At 43.8% G+C, this 27,097-nt stretch overlaps 1 protein-coding gene across 1 annotated transcript in view; it reads right to left on the bottom strand.

The window, feature by feature from the left end:
• The window catches only part of Megf10 (multiple EGF like domains 10), a 161,250-nt gene extending 138,873 nt beyond the window's left edge, over positions 1–22,377 (bottom strand). Inside the window, exon 1 of the mRNA XM_021214325.2 lies at positions 22,328–22,377. The gene's annotated coding sequence lies outside the window, so the exon portion shown is untranslated. The remainder of the gene's footprint in view (positions 1–22,327) is intronic.
• Between the last annotated feature and the right edge of the window lie 4,720 nt (positions 22,378–27,097).

Here is a 27,097-nt window from a genome sequence, read left to right as displayed (position 1 = left end):
GATGACGGATACTGTACGGTCAACTTGACACTTGCTAAGGAGCATCTCTAAGCATTCTCAGAAGGAAGAAAAGGACATGCTACTGGATGTGTGTGTGTGTGTGTGTGTGTGTGTATGTGTGTGTACATATGTGTGTAAGAGAGACAGTCCTCTTGAACATCACAAATGTATCTAATTCTATTTGTCAATCGCATCTCAATAAAGCTGAAAAAATGCACCCAGTGGTGTGCCAAATAGAAAGGAATTATTTTTGAATATCAAGGAACATTTATCATGTTTGAGCCAGGCATGGTAACAGCCTGTGCCACCATCTTAGCTGCTACAGAGACTGCGGTGAGAGGATCTCTTGAACCCAGGCATATTTGAGCACAACCTGAGCTTTCACCAAGGAAAACACATCTCAAGAAGAAAGCAATGGCTGAGCGTGTTGGCACAGTCCTGTATCCCCAACGCGACAGAGAAGGATCACAGGCTCAACAATGACACCCTGCCTCAACAACTACAGGGAAAAAAAAAGTGTTTATCTTATTTCTTAAGAATATAGTATAAGAATGTATATACATGAAATCACTGGCAGGTTGGATTCAAATGAGAGCCCCTTCAATCCCACTGGGATAACTATAATCCTCCACACCCTGCAATGAAGAAACAGAAAAATTAGAAAATAATAAATGCTGGTGACGGTGGAGAAATGAGCCCTTACACGTTGCTGGTGGAGGTGTCACGTGGAGCAACCACTGTGGGAAACTGTTTGCCTTATAAGGCAAGCAAACGAACAACGGCAAGAACAAAACCGAAGCAAAACACCTTGGAATTACCGCGCAACAGTTTCACCTCTGGTCATCGACTTCAAAAGCATTGAAATCAGATTTGAACAAATTTTCCACCCCGCTGATTCATTCACATCTCTCAGAGGGTGAAAGAGCACAGATATCTGTGAATGGATGAACAGAGCGCAGTACAGACTGACCAACAGAACACACTTGGCCTTCAGAAGAGCCACACAGGCTGAAATGTGGGTGAACCCTAAGATGTTCCTATGAAGCACCAAATGATCCAGTCTGGATGAACGCCTCCCAAAAGTCAGATTCACCAAGGCAGAGAGTAGAGTGGTGGTTTTTTCAGGAGCCAGTGGGAAGGAAACGGGGAGCTGATGTTTAAAGGGGTACAGAGCTTCTGTTGGAAAACACGGAAACCTTCTGGAGATAGACTAGATTGACAGTTCCATACCGGCATGAGTATTCTTAAAATGCTACAGAGCCCAACATTTAACACGGGTGAAGGGAGGGGGGAGGATGACCAAACACGATCAAATTTCTTAAAAACAAACTTTAAACAGAAGAGGGAGTGAGGATACATAAACCGAATGCTAAGAAAATAAATAAAACTGGCAAATTTTATGACACGTGTGTATCTTACTCCAATAGGGGAAAAAAAAACCTACAAACGAGGCCTGTCTAAGGGAGCAACAGATGTCTCCCCAGAGAGGCTTTCTGTTTGCTTCTCTTTGCTGGGCAGCTGTGTTAAGACAGACTCTCTCTGCATTCCTCCAGGGATCACACTTGGACTGGTAATCAAGATGATGCTACAACCAGAGAGTGCAAAGAGGAAAGCAAAAACAGCCCCCATGGTGAGCCGGGTCCCAGCCCTCTCTCCACACAGATCTCTTCCTGGCTGTTAGAGAGAATTCTAATCTGCAGTAATCTCTCCTGAGCTCTTGTGGGGAATCCCAATGGAAGCAGTTTAATCTTTTTTTTTTTAACTTAAGTGAGTATAAACCAAATGCACACCAAAGGTTTGGAGCGAGAGTGCTGTGCTGGAGTTCCAAACCTGGACCACTGCCTGCCTAAGTTCCCCTGCTGATGTCACTGTTGAGCCTAGGCCATCTTAACCACCACTACCAACCACCCTCTACGCTCTGTACTTTCCTCAGTTCTACAGAATTTGAGGTTCTTAACTCCTCAGTTTGGATTTTTCTGCATCAATAAAGCTTTAAGGTTTCAGATCTTCCTCACCCATAACTGCCAATGATGTCGGGATTACACAAAACACTGCTGTTTGTGTCTGGAAGGCTGGTCACAAGTGTTCTGGCCAGCGCTCCTGAAGAGCAGTTGTTATTTATAATACCTATAGAGAGAAAGGAGCTTAAAAATTAAGTCACCCTGTACTTTCCAACAAAGCAGGGCACAGCTGTAGTGGGGATTTGGAGCAACTGCTCTGTGAAGAGACAGCAAGACTCTGTCTTTCTACAAGGTCCACTCAGGTCAAGGCAAGTGGCACGGATTAGGGAGGTCCCGAGCCCTAATACCAAGTGAGACCAGTGTGAGGATTGCAGATCGCTTCCTGGAACTGGGGCTCTGTGCCATCAGCTGGTGTTTGCATTTCAGGGTCTCTTGGGGACCAAAAGCAGAGATCAAGCTTAAAAAAATTATTTTAAAGCTGATCACTTCTTTTCATTAAAGAAAACGGTATACTAGTTCAGCGAAGAAAGAACGTGATTCGTATTTACATATCCTCCTCTAGAGCCACCATGGCGTGGTGGAAGAAATGGGGATGTAGTTTGGGCAGGAGGTTTGCATTTGATCTGCAGTTAGTTCATTCTTGAGGTTCGGGGAAGCACATACTTTGACCGGAAAAGGTTCTGCAGACAAGCATGGGCTACAGGTTAACCAGGAAACAACATGAGAAAAGAGCCCTCATAAAGTAGACATCTGTAACTCATTTCAGCTGCTTCTGGGCACAGGAGGGGTAGGAAGAGTGGCTCGCCAAGGCACATGCTTGAGGCTCCTCCGTTTAGGGTCAAGATTCATCACCAGACCAAGGTCCCATTTAGGTAAGGTTAGGCTCTGCTCCAGGCAGCCATCAGGAGCCTTCCCTGCCCAATTCCCACAGCCCACTAGCTGCACTCTGTGATCCAGACAGTGCCTGGGTCTCCCTGAGGTCAGAGAGTATCTTCTGAAACATTGCAGTGGAATGTCAGGTGCTGTATTCCAAGCAGAGCTAGAACTCAACACCAACTCTTTGTGCTCCTCAGACAGTACAGTAAGAATTCTGCCACGCCAACCAAGCGGTGAAGCAGTAGACGAAACAGGAAACGCATGTGAGTGGATCAGGGACCTCAGCTTCGAGGCCTGCAGCTGGAAGTTGCTGCTTTCCTCGTACAAAGATTAGAATACCAAAACATCCCCTCCAACTGATGGAATTCTAAAGTGGCAGCCATGCAGCATGTCCCACTGGCAGTCTCAAGTTGATCTTGACACCCACAATTTGGCCTAAAGTCTGGTTAAGATAAAACTTGCACTGGGTCACTGAAGCAAAAAATTTACTAAAGGCAACTCCTTCATACATGCCTAACTTAACCTGGACTTGTTCCTCTTAGTTCTCTGTTGACAATGGACCATGAATATGAGAATCATACTACCCAGTAACAAGCATACTCACTCCCCATAGCAGATTAACTGCCAACAACTGCTGGATCCAAATGTGTGTGCTGTAGCTCTGTGCCTGGCCATTTCATCTTGGGCACAACGGCTAGTTTCTGACAGTTAATCCCAGTCACCTCATCCCATTTGAGGGAACACATGGATGAACACAAACTTCCCCAGCACTTGCCCAGAGTTTCCCTCTAGCTGAGACACGGATGGGTTCAGTGTCTGCACAGACTTTGCGAAGCTGCTTTTGTTTAAAGAGCTAGTCCTAAGAACTCACCCTCAACCCTTTCTTTACTTGCTAACACTTTGTTCTAAAAAAAAAAAAAAAATTCTACCAGTAAGAATTGGTTGTGGTGGTTTAAATACACTTGGCCCATAGGTGATGGCACTAATAAGAGGTGTGGCCTTTTGGGAAGAAGTGTGTCACTGTAGGGGTTTGGAGACCTTTCTCCTAGCTTCCTGGAAGCCAGGCTTCTCCTGTTTACCTTCGGAACAAGATGTAGAACCCTCAGCTCCTCCGACGCCATGCCTGCACGTATGCTGCCATGCTTCCTGCCTTGATGATAATGGACTGAACCTCTGACCTTGTAAGCCAACCCTAATTTAATGTTGTCCTTCATAAGAGTTGCCTTGGCCATGGTGTCTACTCACAACAATAAAATCCTAAGACACCACAGAAACAGCAAATTCTCTTTTAGTACCAATGAATGAATGCACATGCCATGTTTGTCTTCATTGTGAGACCTCATTTGCACAAACAGTACCATCTGGCCAATAAACGAACAAACAGAATAACTTCTTCTGAATTCTCCAGCATGGCAGGACATTCCTTAGGTCAAGCCACTAGAAATCTTCCTTGGCTGAAGAGAGTCACCACCTCTGCCTGTCATCTCTGAAGAATACAGAGAAGTCACAGCCAGGTCCTTCAGACAAACACTTGCTTGATATTCTAAAGGCTAAGATGGACGATCATTTTCAGATCTTTGGACTTTATATCACAGCCTCAACCAAAGACAATGCACTGGGAGGAGACAATGGGCTTTAGAAGGTTAGCCTACGAGATGACACTATTATAAAACTTTAACTGCACAGCAGTACGGAGCTGCAGAGAGGCCCTTTGAGCATCCCTCATGGACAGACAGCACAGACAACACTACAATGCATTATACAGCCAGGAAAGAAAGGCAAAGACTTTTTCTCCAGCCCAAGCCTGGCAGAGGCCCGCATCACAAGCCTTTTGGTTTGGCTTTGTAGTTTCTTTAGTGGCTCAAGAAAAATGCCTCTGTTCCAGGTTAGTCTTCCCTGAAATAAAAGATGGCCATCGGTCTCATCAAGGCCGAGGGACTCTCTTTGCCTGCATCCATGGCTAAGCCACAACATAGGTGTCAATCTTCCAGGAGAATGGTGCCTTCATCCCACCTGGAGAAGTTCCCTCTGCCTCCTGCCACGTCAAATGCTGCCTCTTGGGCTGCTTGTCCCTGCTCACTGTCTCACCACAGGCTCCAGCTCATGAAAGAATGACTCTGAAGCCAATTATTCGACCTTCCAGGCTCTTTTCTCATCTGCTAACTCTTGACAATGGTTCTTATTAGTGGAGGCAAGATAGAACTGGAGCGGTTTTAAAATCAGCGCCACCTTTTCCCTCACCAGTGTGATAGGAGTCAAGTCAACATTAACCATTCAAATAAGTAGTAAGACTATGGGTTTTCAACTGATTCATATGCCCTCATAATTCCAAATATTCTTAAAATGAGTCAGAACCACAAAAAGTGTTTTAACTTTTTTTTTTTTTTTTTTTTTTTTTTGCTTGCACTGCTTTGCTGGGGCTGCTACAAGAAAATACCACAGAACTTGGGAGCTTAACCAGAAGACACTGTCTCTTGGGATTGAAAGGGCTGGAAGCTGAAGGTAAAGATGACCTTCAGCTTGGTCTCAAGCAAGAGTCCTCATCCTTGTAGATGTAGTTGCTTATAGATGGCTACATTGTCCTCCGGTTTTCATTCATTAGCGCTTAGTTATTTTACATGTTCATACTTAATACACTGATAATTATAGACCTACTATACAAGTGGTACTCAGAAACTCAGAACAAGCTACATCAGAAATGCAAAGACGACTGTTGCACACTTTATCAACCTCAGCATTCAATTCAGCCTTTTGTTTGGATTGCATAGAATCACTAGAGTCAATTTCCATAAAAATAAACATCTTAGCCACAGCTCAGGGTCTTCATCATCAATGCAGACAATGCACACCTAGAAAGTAATAACAATATGTTTGCATGTGACTGTTACACCTGCATCAAAACCAACTAACTGCTATCTCAGAGAGCTCTGGGCAGCATGTGTGCCTATATCTAGCCTGTTCTTTTGAAGGCCTGTGTGCATGAAGCAACAAAACTTCTGTACAAGTTTGTTCGTTTAAAATAATAACAGCAACCAATTCATGGTGGGGGCGGGGCGCTGAATATGGTGGTGCATGCCTTTAATCTCAACACTCGGGAGACACAGACAGGTGCACCTCTGAGGTTGAAGTTATCCTGGTCTACGTAGCAAATTCTCAGCCAGCCAGGGCTACGCAGTCTCAAACACTCCATAGATATAGATTTAAATAATTATCAGTGCAGAATGGCATATCCCCTGGTTGGTGACACATTTGGGAGACATTCAATAGACATAGACATGACAAAGAGTGTATCTGGAAACTGCACTGGCTTACTTGGCAGCACAGCGCGGGGTTGGTTGATGCTGGTCACTGGAGTGTGAGTTCTACCAGTATCCTGAATGAGGTATGGATGAGGTTGGTGAAGCACCATCCTTAGCCTGCCTGGAGAAGGGCATCTTCCTCCATATCCTTTGTCAACTTCAGTAGGTGCAGCAAGCCTGAAACTGGGTCATCCTCAGACGGTCTGACGGTCCACACCATCTTTAAACTTCCTATGGATTTCCCAAGGGAAGTCTTGGTCTTTGCTAACCTGAGTCATACCTTCTTTCTCAAATTTTCTATTCTGTCCCAGTTTCTGGAATACATAGTCCAACCTCAGAATACCATCAGCAGGCAACGTTAAGTCATCCTGCTGATAAGTAGTTAGGACCATCAATATCCTCAAATTCCATCTCATGAGCCTGCCAGCATTTTGTGACTGTAATTCAAGGAGTATGTATCTCAAGGCTACAAATAGCCAATGCCAAGTCTCCCCTATTTTTGTTCATATCTGAAACCTGTCATATCTTCATCATCTGAGAAATACAGATCTCTTCACCTGGTTCTAGGAGATCCCTGGCAGAGAATACATTCAACTTTTCAATCCTCAGGTAAGCAGGGTAGGTTGAGGAACCTTGTCTAACTTGGGCAACGACACTGGGCTGACATCCCAAGGACCAGTCATCACTGAGGTTAAGAGGGTCATTCTGGTAGTCACAAGCACTGATCAACTCACTCAAGATCATTCCTTCATCTTTTAAAAGCTCATCTAAACTGTTGAAAAATGTAATATCAGGGTCAGGTAGCTTGAGGATCATGCTCCAACCACACCCACTTTCAAGTTATCTCCCTAGGAACTAGAGCGTAATTAGTGTCCTTGGTAGTACCTATCAAAGCTAGGCATGTTCTTGTCCTTCCCCTCCTTAATCCCCTCCCTAGCAGTCTCTGTGTATTTGCATAAAAGTGTGGGTGAATACTGCATGCATGGGGGGGGGGCATCAAAGGTCAACCTCAGACACTACCCACTTGTCTCCCGGAAGTCACAAATAGGCTAGACTGACTGGCCAATGAGCCTTGGGGATCCAGTTGTCCCTGCCTTCCTTGGTACGGTTGTTATAAGTGCCATGCCCTGATGATTGGCTTTGCATGTGACCTCACATCCTCCTGCATGTGTGGCAAGGACTTTACAGACTTAGAACCATCTCTTCAGCCCCCTCTTCATTTTCTTGTTGGAGCACCAGCCCTATTAAATTGGGGATCCACTAGTGTGCCTCTAACTGTTGTCGACTTGTGACTGGTCTTATCTCTGAGCACAGTCGCATGGAAGTTAGATACTTAACATAAAATTGGCAGCGAGGCATGGTAGGATTCAGTTCATAGCACCATATGTAACCATTTTGGGATTGAAAGAAGGTACAATGGATTATCTATGTCCTAGGAATGTACATTCAAAATCAGTGTACGCCAGAGAAAGAATGGCCTTCGGAGTTTATAAGCTCTTCTCATGAGCTCCAAGCCTCCTTCTAGAGTCTGACACATCTGTCTGATCATCCCTATTCACGAAAAGGGAAAGAAGTACAGAGAGTGCAGTGGCCTGTGATACTTGTGATAAGGGGACACAAAGACATTAAATTCAAGCTACGGCTTTCTCAGGAGAGAGACTAGACGGGTAAGCCCTGCAGCACAAGCTAAGCTTACTATCACCAGACTCCGAGCACCTCGGCCGCGCCTCCCAGCCAGGATGTGCCACACGATGTCTTCGTGCAGAATGAAGAGGGGCATTATCTGAACGTCTCTTCCCAAGCCGAGATCTAGACGGCGGTCCGTGAATAAAGACTCCGCTGTTTGCCTGAACTGCAAAAAGCTGAGTTTGCATGCTGATTCACTCAGCAAGCTCATACCCAACACAGTATGGCATATGAAAGAGAGCTTACGCCTGAGATCCTTACATAAGGATTGTGGAATAGGCCGAATGAAAAACAGAAGTGACCCAGACAAATCCCTGGATAGAAACCAGATACTGACAAGCACATAAACCAAAGTTACTGAGCGTTTGCTGAATGGTGGTGTCCAGCTCTCTCTCCTTAGAGTCTCAATCAATGCCCACAACAGCTCTGTAAGAAAAATAACATCGTTATCCCCTACCCAAGTAATAAAAGAACTGAGACATCGGGTAACTGACTTAAATATAAACATTCAATAAATGAAGGAATGGGCCATATCCAGGAAGCTTGGTTCTGAGTCATGTGCCAAACTACATAATAGCAACCCATGCCTCCAGCTTTCAACTACACTTGTCCACTAGATGTAGCAATTAGTGCTCACAATGTATGTTAGAATGAAAATCCTCTAGTGTAGGAACTTACTTACCTTCATTTCCTTTCTCCCTAGCATAGACAGTTGCATCCAAGACAATAAATAGGTGCTTGATAAGCCTGGTGTGGTGGCGCACGCCTTTAATCCCAGCACTTGGGAGGCAGAGGCAGGTGGATTTCTGAGTTTGAGGCCAGCCTGGTCTACAGAGTGAGTTCCAGAAGAAAAAAAAAAAGGTGCTTGATAAAAATATACTTCACTGGTGAGACAGCTCAATCAGTAAAGTGCTTGTGTTGTAAGTAGACGTTTGATCCCAAAGCCCCATGAACTGAAAAGTCCAGGCATGGTGGCACAGGCTTGGTGCAAGAGGTCTCTGCAGAGACTGTGGACAGCAGACTGTTAATGTGAGGTAAGAAGGAAATCTGGTTCAACATGACTCAGGAGCTAGTGTTGATTCAAATTTTAAGACGAGGCAGCATTAAAATCTGACTCGGACAGTTTATTTTCGGCATATGTAAGTACAGTACAATTTGAAAAACTAAAGTTCTTGATGTAACACAATTCTGTGTGTACAATGAGGCATAACTACATCGAAACTCTCCTCAAGAAGTACATGTCACTTCTTCCGTGAAGATGGTCTCTGTAGATAGGCTACATGTGTTATCTTAAGAGCCTAAGGGAGGATCTGGTGTGGTCTCAGCTATACAGAAAGTTCAGTTGTCATCGGGGCTATCAGCCACATCCAATCCTGGTTGTAGGAGCCTAGGGGAGGCCCTGGCCATACAGATAGCACAGAGCTCTCCTAGACTACTAACCACCTCTGGCCCTGCTTGTAAGAGCTTGGGTTAGGCAGGTATGGCCTGGCCCTGGTACAGGGGCTACCTACACTATTAGCCATCTCCGTTCCCTGCCTCATAGGTGGAAAACAGGTTATACATCTCTTTCTTTGAATAGACAACTCTGTGTGTTTAACATCTCCGGATTCCCTTGTGCTTATCTGTGAGTACAAAGACATCTGTTTTCTTCTCCTGGCAGCTTGGAATCGTAGCACTGGGAATACTGAGACGGACAGACACCTTAAGGCTCCTAGCCAGCCAGATGAGCCAACTGAAAGACACTGTCTCAATAAAAGTTGGCTGGCCCCAAGAAACAACACTGATGTTGCCCAATGGCTTCCACACACATGCAGCAACACATAAAACACAAACACACACACACACACACACACACACGTACACACACATACATGCACATACAAATCCTTCATTTAAAAAATCATTTAATTAAATTATTTATGAATGCATTTGTGTAGACTTGGTGAAATCATTGCACTAGTCTCCTTAAGGTAACCCTGTATTTTGTTTTATACTCCTATCATCAACAATAAACCTTTGCAATCTACTGCTTTCTTCTTGTAGCATAGGCTGCGTTCAATCCCCAAAGGCTCAGATTTAAACTATTCCTTTCCACCATGGGATTCTTGTAGCACAGTTGACATGTTTCCTTCACTAAGCAGCCCTTTCCTATGTGAGGCATGCCATCTACCTAGGTACACACACCTCCCTGGCTCAGAAAGTTAAACATCAGCAACAGCTTCTAAGACTTCGATCCCTGTCACCAATGTACACTTCCATCCTTATTTATCAATATTTGATCATAAACATGCCACCGCATTGGCCTCTCCCTGCTGCCCTTGCCTGTCTTTGTACCCCCACCCATCACACACACACACACACACACACACACACACACACACACGTACATTTCTACAAGCTGGAATTTTCTCTTCTTACATTTTATGGCATAAATTCACCTATCTTTCAAAGTCCCATCTCTTCCACAAAGTCCTGTCTAGTCACCCAAATCCAGGTAGGTTTAGTTGCAGTCTGTCACCCATTCCCTCATCCTCTCCCATCTTCCTAAGAATGCTGCGTCTTTTCATCTTTAGCATCCTTCCAGCAAATAGGAAAGCCTTACCTCATAGCAGACACAAATGAGCACGGATTGTTCAGTCCATGCAGATAGGTGCATCTTACCCAAACATAAAACATCTGGATATTTTAAAAAGTGGGGAAAATTGGGATAACCTAAAATTCATCATTTTAGCCGTGTTATACAAACACCATCATTGTGGCCATTCACTTCCAGAGTATTCCCTCAATCCAACAAAGCACCAAGTATTTATCAGTCTCCTCTACCACTCCCTTCCCAAGCCCCACAAACCACCAATCAATATTCTGAGAGTACTGGAGGGTTTTTTTTTTGCGAGGTTGGGTCTAGATTCTTCATGGAAATGGGATAAAGGACCTTGTAGGTTTGTGTACATGCCTCCTCTCACGTGGCAGAGTTATCCCTGGTTCAATGTGCTGTGCTTCATGCCTTTCTGTGACTGGATAATATTCCAGTGCATGTTTACGTGGTCTCTCATCCTCAGCTGATGGACATGTGAGTTGTTTCTATCCACCAAAATAATTTGGACAATTTTAAGTAATGCTTCCCTGAATATGTACTCACAAGATTTTGTTTTGAAGTGCCTGTCTTATATTCACCCTTACCTTAGAAGAGTAAGCTCTGTACTAGGGACTGTACCAGCAGCTTTGCCTAATCCTATAGTCAAGATAATGTTTCTTTTAGCAAAATACTATAATTAAACATATATGCTCATTAGTAAATTTTATCATTTTTATACTTCAGAATATTTTAAAACCCCTTATAGTTTGCATTTATATTGGAGACACTTTAAACTCAGCTCTAATTAGCAGAATCTGATTTAAGCGCTTGAATGCATCCCTCATTTGACACATTAAGGAGGTCTAATTCCTGGATGGGTTCATTATTCTTCCTTGCTTTCAATGGACCTGCTTTGAATCACGATGAGAGTAGGTCCTGGATGCTTACTGGATGCTTGCCACTACAGTGCACGCAACTGAGTTACACGCTACGATCACGCTACAGATTATCGACAGAGCTCAAGGAGCATGTGGTTTGCTCAAAGTCACAACATTTTAGGAATACAGACTGAGTCTCAGACTAGGTTGTCACACTTCATACAGTAAAGGCCAGGAGCAGACCAAGACCATCAAAATCTTGTCTTTTTATCCCACAACTATAATCACGTGTTTAAATAAATCAATATTTAACCTTTAATATCAATGTCCAAAATGAGGAATACAAAATCAGAACTCAGATCTCTCACAGATGGGATACTCACATACAAGTCAACGGCCCAAACTCTCACTCATATTCCTTTTCCAGTTGAATCTATTATCCCATAATAAAAATACGGAGTTGGGTGTTCCACAAAGGCAATGACTCATGCTGGTACGATCAAGATGGTCCTACACTGATAGATGACAGAAAACAGGAGGACAGACTGCCCTGGGACAGGAAGTGCTAACTGCTGTACCACTCTACACCACCCCACCCAACCCCTAACACTGAGGAGTTTGGCTAAGTCAGGTGAGACAGGTGAAAGACAAGAGGTGGAAACATACCTATCACTGTGTGCTGCTGTGGAAAACAGTAAGGTATGTGTGCACGTGAGTGTGTGTGCATGTGTGGGTGCATGCCTCTGTCTCTGTGTGTGTGTGTGTGTGTGTGTGTGTATGTGTGTGTGTGTGTACGCACGCGCACGTGTATCCCAATATCAGAATTTAGGACAACAGTCATCTAATGAGTCAAAAAAATTACCCATGATCCACATGGTCCTTTCCTGATTTTTCATGGCAGATTACTATGAATTGGAAGAAGGTAAAGATAGGATAGCCTACTGCTTAGGCTATCATGACTTTAGATTCTAAAGAATGGTATTCTGCTAACAGGTTGACCTCTCAGTACTGCATGTGCAGCCTAGCCGAACATAATATCTGGCTAAGCCCATTGATTTGTACCTTGACTCTTCCTGTTATGGGAGCAGGGCTAACTCCTAAACATTAAAGTTCTATCCTTCCGGCATAGCAAGATCCACATGATGGGGCAATGGAGCTCCCAGAGTTTACCTTTTCCTATCATTACTAGGAATTAATTCCCATAGTAAACATGGGGCTTTAGTATTTATTAACTTTTCACCTCATACAGCAAAGTACATCAAAGCGGGGGTAAACACATTAAAATGTAACTGCTCAAGGATTTCTGGCAAGCTGAATCCATCCATGTAAGCAGCATCTGATTGAACCCAAAGCATATCCGTGGACAGAACATAGATTCTGATAGAAAACTAAGTCCCACAAGCATCCTGTGCCTGAGGGAGTGTAAGAATTAAACGTGCCACTTGGGGCACAGACAACGCCAAAAGGAATCACTAAGATAAGGAACGACTAAAGCAAAAGACCCTGTGGAACAACCACAAAGAGACAAGATGCAACTCCCTCCACTTCGCCTTTATGTGACTTCAAGTATAGTATAGCAGTCCTCCACCCTGACTCCCAAGGAGAGAGACTCTATCTCAAACAGAGCCAACGAGCAAGCCATTCAATGGCAGTGAATTGAAAATTAATAACTAACGAAGCTAGATTTTTAGCATGATCATTTTGCTCTGTGAAGCTCCCCCTTCACTGTTTCCTGCTTTAAAAGTATCATACATATCATTAGAAACACCAAAGCCCCATTTAGTAAAAGATAAACAAACTACGGGAGAGGTGAGAGTGGAAAGTTAATGAAAATGAAGATACTTGCCTCTCCACAGCCCACTTGTCTCTTCTTCTTTAATGGATTTGCAAGGATAATCTATAATCAATGTCCAAAAAACAGACTTAATTAGGAGCCCTAAGTGGCCTGAAGTAAGTCATGTCTTGCCCTCTCCTGAGTACCACTGTACTCAAGGCAGATGCTGCCAGCCACGAAACCTCTTATCTCAGAGGAGAAAGGATTCCTACTGGCCCAGGGCACCAGCTGCCTGAACACTTGATTCAAATGTGTTCTCTGGAAGCCATTACACCCAGCAAGGCTTTCCTCCTCTGCTTCCCTCGGGTCAGTATTTTTTGTCTAATTGAAAAGAAAAATTAAGAAAGACTCACGAAGAATAGCTACCCACAAATATGCCCAGGAACTAGGGACAGAGCGCCCTTTTGAAAGAAACCCAGAGGCAAAGTCTGAATGAATGACATACTTTTCGTAAAGGGAGTAATCAGGCTAAAAGAACAATTCTGTTGGAAAGTCGGTGACCTTTGCAGAGGATGTGACCTTGAATTTGAATCTTCCTCTGATCCAAAGAATGTGTCCAGTTGTTGACCTCACAGTTAGATCTTTACAGGAAGTTTGTAATTCCATCAAGACCAGGGATCCTATTTTGGAATTGGGAGTGACGGAAGGTGTCTATATAGCATTCTAATTTCCCAAATACGTTGGTAACTTTCTGGTAGATTTAATTATATTTTGAACTTAAAAAGTAACTCTCAAACACAAGATCTCTGTTCAAACCCAGATTTGGATGGCAATGATTAACCCTTGAGATGTAACTAGTGATCATTACCCAAGAAACCTTCCTCTGAGATATCAAGCCATAATCCAGGGAGGTTTTCAGAACTGACACTTGGGTTTTGGTGGTGGTAGTTGATGAACAACCTCAGGCTGGCCTGGAACTCACTATGCAACTGAAGATGCCCTTTGAGTCCCGATCCTCCTGACTCTACCTCCTGAGTGCTGAGATTACAGACATGTAGTCCCTATGCCCAGTTTATGTGCTAACAAGGACTGAGCTAGGCAAGCCTTCTATCAACCCAGAGGCTTGATATCTGTCCTAATAAACCTGGAGAAAGAAGCTAAGAAATCTGTCTTTACCTATCATAGAGGGAAATAGTTTAGGTTTATGAAATAAATAATAAAATTCCATTATCAGATAAGTCAATGAGACAATGGTAATAATAATAATGATAATGATAATAATAATAATATCATTATTATTATTTTGAAAATAATATTTCGTTCTTGGTCAAAGGCACAGTGGAATTCCAACAGCTTTATGTTTTCCCTGAGGTGTGTCTGCAGCTTCAAACAGTAGATGAATGAGTCTTTCCCAGAATTACATTGCCTTCCCAAAGCCTACCTCCTACACATTTCTGCAAGTAGTTTAATGGGCAAGGCCTTGACCTCCTTTCTTTGTCTGTCTGATTTAAGTGTGTCTGCTTCCTTGGGGCTACCAAGCTCAAATCGGACAGCCAGCGGGAGCCAAGTGGAACATCAGCCAACCCCCAAACAATGGGTGCCTTTCTCTGTGTGTCACATGAGCAGTGTTGTATTACAGCTATTGTTCCTCCAAGTCGAGAGGAAAGGGACAGCTTCTCACAAACCAGCTATTTTCCATGCCCACTCTGGCCACCACTAAAATTAAAAATCAAAAGAAAGAAATTAAATGTGCGATTTGAATGGGGCACAGTAACCCCAACAAGAATTCTAGTGCAACCCTAGACCATCTGCATCAGCCTGCCTTGCTGAGAATGCACATTCCCAGGTCCAGCACAAGTATTTCCAACCTCACCAATGGCATTTGCACATCTGTTTAAGGGATGAAGTAGAGGCAAGAGACTGGGCCTTACACTGAGTGCTGTGCCGGAGTTATAAGTCTTAGTCTAGAAAGCAAAGGGTGCAAAGACGAGGGCACTAAAGAATATGGGGAAAAGAGACTGGGGTGGTGGTGCTTAAAAACAGAAATGGCTCTCCAGAAGACAACAGGGGTGTTAGTGGAAGGGGCAGGGCAGGAAGAGAAGAAGGGAGGGTGCTAGAGCATCCCACAGAGACTGAGAACATCAGAAAGCAACAGACCAGGACAGCCTCCGATGGCAGAAGGAACCCAAGGAAACCACTGTCCCTGTCACCAACAACAGTGCAAGCAAACAAGCATGTCGGGCTGGGATGTAGCTCAGAGGCAGAAGTGACCGTGACCGTTTAGCACACACACACACACACACACACACTACACACACACACAAATTTAAAGATTTTTTTTTTTTTTAGTTTGTGTGTGGGTTTGTGTATCTGCTTGGTGGAAATGTATCTCACCAACCTTTCAAACATGTACAAAGATTATACGTAATATTTTGTTTTAAATATTAAAGTATGAACTTCCCCCACAATCCCAAACTTTAAAAGTCAACTGACTCAAAGCCTATTACTACATAGAGTAACATTTATGTAAGTAGCTTCAGGCTGGGACAGCTGACACCAGCGTGTGGTAAAACAATCTTGAAACAGGTCAAGAGAAAAATCTAAATTCCGCCCCTGATGACTCCAGAAAGCTCCAGCCCTGGCCATCCCTTCCTGTGATCTCCCTCTATGGTGAAAAGGCTCAAGTTTTCCAGTCATGCCTTCTCATGAATGGTGAAGGACCTCTAAGTCAAATTTTATTTGAATCTCAGTAGGGTGCCCACATCTGGTCTCTATAACCAAATGATAGCAGTAACATGTGAAGAAGGGTTCCTTTAAAACTCAGATAGTGATGTGAGGGACAGACAGAAACCAGTTCTGTGACTCCGTAAATAGCTGTCATAAAAATGATTCTCAACTCCTTTAAAATGGTTCCTCGGTGCTCCTACTGCCCTGTGCTTGCTGGGATAGTCCTGCCTGAGGTGTCCTGCCCACACAAAACTTCACTTAGCAGACTGTTCCCCATCAATACACCCAGCCATCTTCCTGGCATGAACCTGAAGCCACTCTCAGACCTGCCTACTATACCCAGCTCCACCTGGATAGATAGATAGATAGATAGATAGATAGATAGATAGATAGATAGATAGATAGATAGATAGATAGTATATATATATATATATATATATATATATATATATATATATGTGTGTGTGTGTGTATGTATATATGTATATATAGAGTATATAGTGTAGTTACATTGACAGTGTGTATATATAGTGTATATATAGTATATATGTGTAAATATGTATATTTAATCTAGATTTTTGAAAGATATTAACTCTTTCTTGGCAATTGTAATGTTTACTGTTACACATTATATACCTAATAAATATATGATAGGGGAAAGAATAAAACTTAAACCAATTAATTGTAAAAGCCAAAGTCATGTGTTGTCATCAACTCCTCATCCAAAATAAAGTGTTTCTTAAAAATCCAAATATAGTGGGAATGACCTGGATCCCAGTGTTAGGAAGGCTGAGGCACGGAGACCACTCAGATGTTGTCTAGTCTGGGCTGCATATTTAAACCAAGTCTCAGAACAAAACAAAACAAAAACAAAACAAAACAAAACAAAACAAAACAAAGCATTGTTTAAAATACACTTCTCAAGATTGTCAGTGGGCAAAAATACTTTTTTTTTTTCCATTTTGGCTGATGGATTCATTTCCTAAATTTGAAACCAAGATGTTGTAGTTCTATTTTATTCCATGAAGAAAATGACTAGAATTGATGAATTTTTTTTTTATTTCTATCAGGAAATTGTTTAAGGCTGAAGGTATAGAGCATAGTAAAAGGGTGTGCGCTTAGCTTGCCCAATACCATGAGTTCAGTTTCCAGGACCTCTAAAGCAACTGTTTGTCCAAGACAAGCTCTCACTATGTAGCCCTGGCTGTCTTGGAATTCACTATATAAACCAGGATGGACTCAAACTCAGAGATTGGCCTTTCTCTGTTTCCTGGGTAATGAGGTTTAAGGTGTGGGCCACCATACCCAGCTCCAAGATATTTTTCAAAGGTTTATTTTTATTCGTTGTAATCCTGGGGCATGTGAGGATAAGTGTTGGTGGCTGCACCCCAACATGTGTTGTAGGAAGCAGATTGGGTCCTCTGAAAGGGCAATATGTGCTCTTCACAGTCGAGCTGTCTGTCCAGCTCCCAAAACAGTTTTTGAAAACTAACTGAAGGATGAGAATGTATTCTGATTGGTAGCGTGCCTGTCTTCACTCAAGAGGTTTTGAGTTTTTTTATCAGCACCATATAAACCAGTCATGGTGGACCATGCCTGCAGTCCCAGCTCTTGGAAGGTAGGGACAGAAGAATCAGAAGTTCAAAGCTGTCTTTGGCTACATAATGTGTTTGAGGTTAGCCTGAGTTACATGAGACTCTGTCTGTCTCAAGACAATGAAACAACAACAGAATAAAACCGAGTATTTAGAAGATTTGTTGAAGACCCGTTTTAGAAGATGCCATCGACAGCTATATTTTAGAGCTAGCCATGTTTGCAAATTCATCTGGGTTGGGCATGATATTCATAACACCCCCACAATGAGGCTTCCCTGCTCCACAGATCTGATGGTTTTAACAGATGCTAATATCTTGTACCTGCACCTAGCAAGACAAGGCGTTCCACACGGAAATTCTATTTCCCTTGTCTTACAAGTGGAGCCGGGGGATGGGGGGAGGAGGGTGTATGATTTATTGCTCTCTGAGTAGGAAATTGAGGTGGTTAGAATGCTTTACATAGTTTCTTTATCTGGGGAGAATAAATCATTAAAAAATGAAATAGGAGAGAAATCAATAGGCATTAATAGTGTTAACTACAGGATGTAGTGTTACAGTCACACTTCCAGACTGGCTCAGGGCATGGCATTTATCATCAAAGGACAGACTCATGGCTGCTGGCAGTTGTGCAGATGAAGCTCAATAATGTAAAACACCAGTGGTATGAATACTACGCTTCATTCATAGCATGAGCCGTCCTTTAAGCTGCCTAAATTAGCCCTTCACCAAAAAAAGAATGTATGTTTAAAAGCGGTGAGAATGATTACAGCAAAAGCTCATCTTCGGTGTTCAATATGGATAAGAGATGAACAGAAAATTTGGATTTCAGATCAGGAGAATGGACGAGTGTGTAATTGAGGCAATTCAGATGCACAGGCAAAACATGAGGTTGGTGTGTCTGTCCTGAGACAGAAAAAAAATTATTTGGGAGGAAAGAATTATGAAAGATGAATCAACAGGACTTGATGAGTCTTGTGTCAGCTCATAACATAAGTCCTCAAAGTAAATCCTGGATCCACATCCTTGCAAGCTGGGCAGTACAGCAGCACATTCTGGGGGCTGTGTTCACAGCCTGACAGCCTCAGGTTCCCATGCTCACTCATGGATGCCGCCATCTCCCATCGGTGAATGGACAACACCCATGTCTGCTTTATGTGGAATTGCCGTGAGCCAATAGCTCAGCTTTGCTGCGTTGGCATTTGCTCCCATTTGCATAATTCTTTCTCAGAAAAAAATTAAAACTCTACTGGCGACTATAACTATTTTTCTCAAATTTAATGTAGGACAAAGGCGGAAGTTATTATGGATGCTAAGAATGGCAAAGAATCAGATGATAATTGATCTTGGCTAACGTTTGGTGAAAATAACCAAAGCAAAGGATGTTTAGGAAAGGAAAGTGAAGAAAGGGGAGCACCCTGGATGCTGTGTCTAGACAACACAGTGGAAGTAGACATAGAGATGCTTTGGCCTTCTGCGGCCACCGTCCTCATATCACACAGCTCTGCCCCAGGTTGAGAGACCCACTTTCAGGAATGTGGCCACATAGGAAAGTAAGAAAGACAGACCTGAGCCAGTTACCACACATGAGCCTAAGTGCCTAATGCACTAAAAAGCATAGGTCAATGTTGGCTACTTTTATTGATAGTGGCATCTCCACTTCAGCACCAAGACACTGTTATTCGCAAGCAAAAGCATGCAACAGTACAATTGCCTCTCTGTGTCACATGATGTTGAGCATGTATCATGAATTCAGTACTATTTGGTGTTTTGTAAGCCCCTGAGGATAGCCTAGAGTGTCTTCTTTCCTGCCTCTATCCACTTCACAGGTCACGTCTAGGTAAGTAGTAAATTCTATACTGACTTCTCCACCACTCTTAATAGAGACACGCATAATAGATGCTTTTCATTCACTCACTCTTTCCCCACATTTTGGGGAGCATGTATTATATGGCTTTTATATTCCAGCTGTTTGAGTGAGGTCTTTCAACAAGAAATGATCTTTTCAACCTGCTGGGGGCATTCAGATAACAATGTGACCAACAGCTGTCCCCAGAGGAGAATGGCAACTCACATGACGCCCACTGCCTATGAGAGAAAGAGAAAGTTCAGAGGGAACATCCAATCTGAGCTATATCTTCAAAGATAAATGGATAGCAGGCAGCTGCTCACACGGAAGAAGAGAAGGCCGCAGGCATTTCTAACAGAAGGAGCCATCCACAGCTAGGCCATGGAAAGGAAAGGGGGCTGTGGATTTGGGGACATAATAAGATCTACTGGGACTAGAAGGCTGGGAAGCAAGGATGCAGAGAACTACTAGGAGATGATGCCAAGGTGCCCCATGCCAGGCAGTACCAAGGCTGATTCCTGACTGGACTTATAGGACCCAGTATCCCTCCAACCCTGACTTGGAGACTATTTTTAACAAGCCCCTGGGAGATGCTGATGGTTTCCTAGTGATCTGCCAAGGACTTAAGCAAGGAGATCCCATGATCAGATTTGTATTTTGGAAATGTCTGAATCAGACTGAAGAAAAAGTCCTGAAGACATACCCACTGCTGTGAAATGAGCAGGTGACTCATTTGGCATCAGGACCACTGTGGGACTTAGTGAATGAATTCAACTTCACCCAAAGCTTTCTACCTCTGAATCAAGGAGGGGCCAAGGTTCACATATGGATGAACCATAGGAAACTGTCATTTGTTTAGGCAAAAAATGATCAAGTATTGGTAGTTTTTCATATATATATATATATATATATATATATATATATATATAAAATTTCCTTCTTGCTTCTGATGTACCCCAAAGTCTGAAAGTGGCTGATAAGCAGGCTTAGTGTATTTCCATTTTTACCCATCATTAGTTGGACCGCAAAGATGGAAGTTCCATAATGTACCCCAAACAAGTGCTAAAAAACGGGAAAAGGGATCAAATATAGTCACCAGTGAACTACAGCCACTAGTAGAAAGGCTTTAGAACCAGGAGGCACATGGAAGCTCTTTCCCTACCCTATGCCCCCAACACACACACACACACACACACACACACACACACACACACACACACAGGCTCGCACGTCATCAAACTGATGTCAAAAGAGAGAAGCAGCCTGTCTGAGATCCCACTGAGTACTCAGTGTTCTGTGTGTATATCTTTAATCAGGTGCTGAGCTTTGTAACATGAAGTATTTGGGATAGAGAGCTCCAGCCACATGTAGAAAGTGCTGGCACACTTAAAATGAGGCAAGACAGAGACAGTCATAAAGCCACGGCGCATACTCATCTTGCAAATAAAACCAAAGAAATTAGTACAAACCCCACTGCCATGTAAGAGACCCTTCATAAACATACAATACAGAAACCATGCAAACGCAAAAGGTTCCTAAGAAGGGCAGCGGTTGTCACTCCCCACAGCCATTGGCATACAATCATGAACCCTTCTCAGATCCCAGCTCTGCCACAGGCACCTTCCTTACCACTGAAAGTACCCCAGAGAAAACACTACAGAGAGAAACATTCCTGTCCTCGGTGGTAGGAAAGCCTGAACTCAATCTTCAGAGCCCTTCTCAGTAAAAGTTAATAATAATAATTAATAATAATTAATAATAGCAATAATAATAGCAATAATAATAGTAATAATAATAACTAACCACTCCTCTGTGTGGGGCTTGTTAGGGCTTCCCAAACATTAACTCCTTTGGCTCCAGAGTGAGCATGATTATTTCATTTTGATTTTATAGACATACATCCAGGTATGAAGCCACACCAAACCACGCAACTGCAAAGTATCAGAGTGGAGTGCTGAGCCCAGAACACCAGACCCTGGGAATTTACCAAAGGAATTCCTTGGCCTTGTAAACAAAACAAAAGCTCTGTGGGCACTGACTCCTTACAACATGCCAGTCAGACTGGTGGGATTTCTGGGTAGTGTCATGTGGCCTGATCTATTTAGCCATCAGGACCGAAGGTTTTTTATTTGAGAATACTGTACACAAAGTAAGACCTGGCGTAAAGGATCAAGAATGGCATTCTCCGCCTTGGCACAGCATGGCTATTATTGGTCAAAAGCAGAAATAATGCCTCATTCAGGCCAATAAAATCCCAGGCTTTCATTGTTCCTTCAAAAAACGCAGGGGTTCCTGTGAGGTTATGTGTGAAAGAAGCTGCGAGCATGGTTCCCCATGTTTCTTTTATTCATTAGGGCCATTCAGGAAAATACTTCCAGAAGAAAATATAGAGACAAAGTGATTTCCCAAATCGGATGTTTAAAAAGTCCTAGCATGAAGAGGTTTAAAAGTAAAAGGCCCACAAGCGTACACTTTCCTTAAACAAGTAAATGCAGCTTTAAGAACGGCCCCTTTCAGCATTACCCAAGGAATGAGGCATTCTGACAAGGACCCTATGGTTAGTGAACCTCCCTGTAAACACCCCCCCCCCCGCACCACCACCACCCTGCTCCCCACCCCCATCCCCACCCCCACCCCCACCCCCGCACCCCTAAAGGCAGGAAGAGAGGCAGCCCCTGCTGGCAAAGACAAACTGAGTATCAAGAACTAAAGAAAAAAGTTTAGGAAACTAGTCAAGATCTCAGAGGAAGGCCCTGCTGAAGCTGTATGATGATACCCCCCACCCCCAAATCTCTCTGCATCCACCAATGTCCCAATCAATGTGGAACAAACAAACGCAGGCAAAGCAACACGGAGGAAAATAAAAACACCCGTAACTGGGAGAGCTTCCCTGGCATTCCCTGCACAGCCCCAAATAACAAAACCAAACACAAACAATGACAACAAATCCCTTGGGAAGTAGATAAACCACCAGGACAACACATCCTTGTACCACTTCCGTGGGACCAAGGAATCCTGGTTAAGGGGAAACATTCCCTCTGGCCCCAAAGTGCCCTCCTAAAAGTCACCAAAGCCAAGGGCTTCCAGAGTTGAGTTTGTTTAACTCTTACCCGGGTCCTGAAATGCTGTGATTGGCAGCGCAACCTGTTTTCCCCTGGTCTTCACCCACTCCAGCAAAAATCTGTTCAAAATCTGTTCCCAACAGCGGCTGCTGGTTTCCAAGCAGAGTCCTGGGAGAAAGCAATGTTTGCGGGTCTTGTTTAAGCTCTGGAGGTGGGGACTCAGGGGAGCAGGCCCGTCCCGGAGTCCCGAAGCCCCAGTCCCAGTCCCCAGTCCCGAAGCACGCACAGGGACCGAATCCTGCTGCAAACTTGAACAAGCTTTACCCTGTCTGGCTGGAGATGCTGGAAGAAGAAGGCGGTAACCCGAGCCCGGCTGGGATGCGAGCAGTTGCCGCTGCTGCAGCTGCTGCCTCCAGGACAGTGGCCGGTGGGGGGAGGTTTGGGGAGGGGGAACGATGTCGATCGCTGGCGATCCCTCCAAACCTGCAAGCTCCTTCAGGGCCCGGACTCCTGGGACCCCCGTCAGTGACCGAGTCAAGAAGTTGGCAAACTTCACCAGGGGGCTTGAGAGAGTGATAGAGGAGTGCTGTGCCCCACAGTGCCAGTGCTAACCCCTCCTCAAAGTACCCCAGGAGAAGAGTCTAGGCCCTCTACAAGAATTTGGGGGACAGGGCCAGCGTCCGCCAAGCGGACAGGACAGCGCGTCCCTGGAGTGAGGGAGCGCAAAAGTGGGACGGAGAAAGGATGGGGACCAGGCCAGGCCTCCACTAACCGAGCGGCAGCTAAATGACTGGGAAAGTGGGAAGGAAGGAGGGAGGCGATTGGAGGGTGACCCGCCAGCCTTGTGGGGCGGGCACGGGGACAGCTCCCCCGTCGCCGAACTCCCTGCGGGTCGCTGCCAGGCCGTCCGAAGTGATTTCTTGGGGAATAGCTCCCTCTGCCGACCGCCCAGGACGCCCAGGAGACCCGGGGATAGACTTGAGCACACTGGCTCCTCCACCTACTTTCCCCCCTCCAGACTGAACATTGAGTCCCAACGACCTGGGAAGCTACAAAACTTTCAGTTCTCAGACAGTAGTTTCTTATTTCTGCTCACTTCCAAACAAACACGGAAGCAGGCGAGAGTAGCAGTTCAACACCGGATATCCAGACAATCCTTTCTTTCCTGGCTTCTCCTCTTTCTAGAAAATCCCCCACGTTTACAACTGTGGCAAATTATCTTGGCAGATAATCAGGACTCCAAATTACATGGAGTGAATTCGTAGTGAAACGAAGGAACACTATTTCTTGAAGCAAAGTGAACATGCTTGAACCACACCTGCCCCTCATTATCTTTGCTCTTCCCTAGAATCACTGGAAAGGACAATTTATTGTGAGCTGACTGGTTGCTTTGTCTGTCTGTCCATCCGCGTTCATCCGGCTGGCTGGTTAGCTAGTTAAGTAGGTTTTACCCTCTCGTATCTTGGGGAGACCGTCTTTGCCACGAGCACAACATACAAAAGGTTTTCGCCTTTTATTTCTTACTTACTATACTGAATAGGACACCCAGGGCACCACTGAATAAAAGCAGTCAGAGTTACAGGGGCAGGACCTTTACATACCTTAGGGCATGTTTAGCTGCTTTTCAATTGCTGTTTAAAAACAACGAACAAACAAACAAACACCATGGCCAAAGCAACTTAAAAAAGAAAGCATGAAATGTAGGGCTTCCTTAGTTTTAGAGATTGAGCCAATGACCATCACGGTAGGAAGATGGCAGGAGGCGGGCATGATGCTGTGATGATGGAGAAGTAGGTGAAAGCTTACATCTGATCCACAGGCAGACAAGGGGAGAGGGGAGGGAGAGGGGAAGAGGGGGAAGAGGGAGAGGGAGAGAGGAAGGGGGAGAGAGGAAAGGGAGAGAGGAAGGAGGAGAGTGAGAAGGGGGAGAGTGAGAAGGGAGGGGGAGGGGGAGGGGAAGAGGGAGGGAGGGGAGAGGGAGAGGGTGGAGGGCCTCTTGCCAGCTTTGAAACCTCCAAAAGTCCAAAGTCCATCCCAGTGACACCCACCTTCACCACCAAGGCAACACCCCCTAATCCTTCCCAAATAGTCCCACCAAGGGAACAAACATCCAAACTCCAGGAGTCTGTAGGAGTCATTCTCATTCAAATGACCACAGGTTAAACACAGTCTCTTACAGGTAAGTACAGAGTTTTAACCTTCGTGAATAACTGCTGTAAGGTGAAGAAGTTCCCTTCTGTTCATAATTCACTAACAGTTCTTCCTTTGTTTGCCATGAATGATTTATGCATTTTAACAAATGCTTTTCTGTGTCAATTAAAATTATTACACAATTTTTCTTTTTCAACTAGTTGACAGTATTAACTGTTTAATCTTTAGTTCCACTATCACTTTCATTAAAGTCTGTCTGGTCAATGGAAATTGTACTTTTTAATATTCTGCTGATTTATTAAAAGATTTGTTTATTTATTTATTTATTTATTTATTTATTTAAGTATGAGTACACTATAGCTGTCTTCAGATACTCCAGAAAAGGGCAGCAGATCCCATGACAGATAGTTGTGAACCACCATGTGGTTGCTGGGATTTGAACTCAGGACCTCTGGAAGAACAGTCAGTGCTCTTAACTGCTGAGCCATCATCTCTCCAGTCCTGCTTTTTTTGTTGTTGTTGTTGTTTAATAATTGCTAAACTTTTGTTCAAGATTACTACCTATATTCAGCATAATACTACATAACGTTGTTTTTATTCTTTGTATTCACTGATGTTAGAAGTTTATTTAAAAAAAACTCTATTAGAAGGACTAGCCCTTAGTGTCTCTGACTTTTTCCTCTTGCTCATATATTTTTCCCTCCTTTATCTTTGATCTCCCTCTTCCTTAGTAGCCTCATGCTCTAGCTCAGGCTGGCCTGACACTGTGTAGCCCCAGGCTGGCCTCAGACTCTTGGTGGTCTTCTTGCTTCAGACTACAGGCAGCTACGAAATGCTGAGGCCAAGAAAAATAGTCTTCCCCAGGGATAAGGCCCAAATCGCTTATCCAATACAAACTGGTCAGCCCTGAAATTATGTACACACAAGTAACATTAAACACACAGGGAAGGTTGGGTTTATTGGATATTTTTGCATATATAGGTCTATATACAATTGTGTGTATGTGTGTGTACATACATATTAGTTAAAGAGATAGAGGTCATGAATTGGAGAAGGAGCAAGGTGAAGACATGGAAGTTGTTAGAGGGAGAAAAAGGAAAGCAGAAAATTATATAATTATATGAAAATTTCAAAAAATCAATTAAAAATTTAAAAAAATAGGAAAGAGAATCGGAGAGTTTATATTTAGAAACAGCATGAGATTAACGTGGTTCTGCCTGATAGGGCCCTAACCATGGAAAGAAGTGTGTGCCTCACTATTTCTGTTTTACAGATAGAAAACTAAAGGCTCGGGGAGCAACTGACTTGGCCCTGATCACAAATGCCTGGCAGAGACACGGTGGACCCCAGGCCTGGCTTTCACACCTGCTCATCTCCTGATCTCCATCACGGTTCTCCAAAGTTCACCCATGTGTTGCTACTGTTAAACCTTCTTCCCCAGGAACATTTAAAATCCACTTTTTAGAGCCTAAGTCTTCTTCGACTTCACTCAGGAAATTCAGAAGCTCCTGGGTGAACACAGATTGACTCTTCTCACCAAACCCAGGCCCTGGCAATATTAGGGATGGTTGTATCTTTAATGGATGGAGAGAATTGGTAACACGGAGTGCCTGGCCCATGAATGTTCCCTTAAGCACTTCCTGTTAGCCTCTTTCTTCTTGCTCTAGTTGTTCTGCTCATTCTCATCCTAAAGATAGTGTTGGTCATTTTGTTTGTTTTTAAGACACCTCTTTTTAAAGGTATTGGAAAAGAACAGAAAGGACAAGACAGTGCATGAGAAAAATCGCATCTGTGTAGTGGGGCCTGGTTCTATGAGTTGGGGAGCTCTCTGTCCGCATCATGATGGCACATCTCCACAGTGGTGAGTGAATCCTGGTATTCTTACGAAGAAGGATGATAGGATCCCACCTAAATGTAGCTATTTCTTCTAGCTCAGTGCTTCAAAAAAAATAATAATGTGATCCGAGGCAAGAAGTGCATTTATCATCATAACCAAATTTGCAACTCCACATGTATATATAATTAGAACCAATTTCGTGAAACAATACTTACTCTATCATAATGTTCTGTGATATTTCTCTCCGCCAACGATTCTTGAATTTTAATATGCTTGTTAATCAACTAGCAACTTGGTGGAATATGGGATTCCAATTGCGTATCTGGGGAGGGGCCTGCATTTATCAAACTCCTAGATAGATGCCTCTGTTCCGAGCACTCCTACTAAGCTGCAAAGTCCACGTTTATTCCAAAACTCTCTCACTGCGGTGAGTACTGAGCGAATCTGAACCGGCTGCTGTGTGTGTATCTGTGTGTGATGCCACGTTTTAGGTATCTCTGCATAGACAGCATGCCTGTCTGGGATATTCTCTCAAGGGTGGACTTCTTGTATAGTGGCAGCATAATTGGAGATAGTTAAGAAGAAATGGGTTTTGTCTCCCATAAACCAAGACCAGAACAATGGCAGAGGGACGGAGAAGGGGCTTTCTTCACACTGATGTTCTTGTTCACAATGTTTGACATAACAAATCTATTACAATTTCAACCAAACAAACCTACGTATTCTGGGTAATGAGATCACGCTCTCGAAAAGCATATAGAAGCTTCTGCTCAGGAGGGGTGTTCGCCTGGCGGCTGTCCGCAGGCTGATACAGCACCCAACACCTTGCC

This window comes from Mus pahari, chromosome 15 (genome assembly GCF_900095145.1).
Source record: "Mus pahari chromosome 15, PAHARI_EIJ_v1.1, whole genome shotgun sequence".
Classification (NCBI taxonomy): Eukaryota; Metazoa; Chordata; class Mammalia; order Rodentia; family Muridae; genus Mus; species Mus pahari.
The sequence above is the reverse complement of the archived record's forward strand: the minus strand, read 5'-3'. Positions and strand labels throughout refer to the sequence as shown.